Here is a 685-nt window from a genome sequence, read left to right as displayed (position 1 = left end):
CTACCATCACCTCCTCCCCACATGACTACCTTTCTTTCTAAACTTCTCTCAGTTGTGTTGAACTCTACTCAAATTTATTTGTCTCTAGTTGATGCCATTCTTTGATTATAAGAGGCCATGGGTGTTTGAGATTGATTCTGGGTGCATGCATATGTGTATTGGCAGTGTCATATCTTTACACACACATACACACACACACACACACACACACACACACACACACATATATATATGTATATGTGTGTTTGTGTATATATATATATAGCAAGAAAAAGTTGTCTTAGAATCCATAATTCAGAAAGATATGTACTCATATATTTTGGTATATTAATCAAAATATACAGTATTATAGATCCATAATAGCTAATCTTACCAATCAGTTTTGCACAGGGTATTAAGTAAGACACAGATTATCTTAATACCTGCGCTCATTAGAGATGGTCAGTATGGAAACAAGAAAGAACAGTTGCTATTTTCTCCATATCAGACACCTCTGATGAGCACAATTATTAGATCTAATTACCTAATATCCTGTGTGGAACTTATTAGTAAGATCAGCTAATATGGATCTAGAACACTGTGTACTTTGTTTAATATATATATATATATATCAAATAAAAAGGAATTAATAAAACTGAGCTGGATCCTCAATCATCATTTGATCAAATACTGGCTAATAGGGTGT

This window comes from Octopus bimaculoides, chromosome 11, assembly GCF_001194135.2.
Source record: "Octopus bimaculoides isolate UCB-OBI-ISO-001 chromosome 11, ASM119413v2, whole genome shotgun sequence".
Taxonomy (NCBI): Eukaryota; Metazoa; Mollusca; class Cephalopoda; order Octopoda; family Octopodidae; genus Octopus; species Octopus bimaculoides.
Note: the sequence above shows the minus strand (reverse complement) of the source record.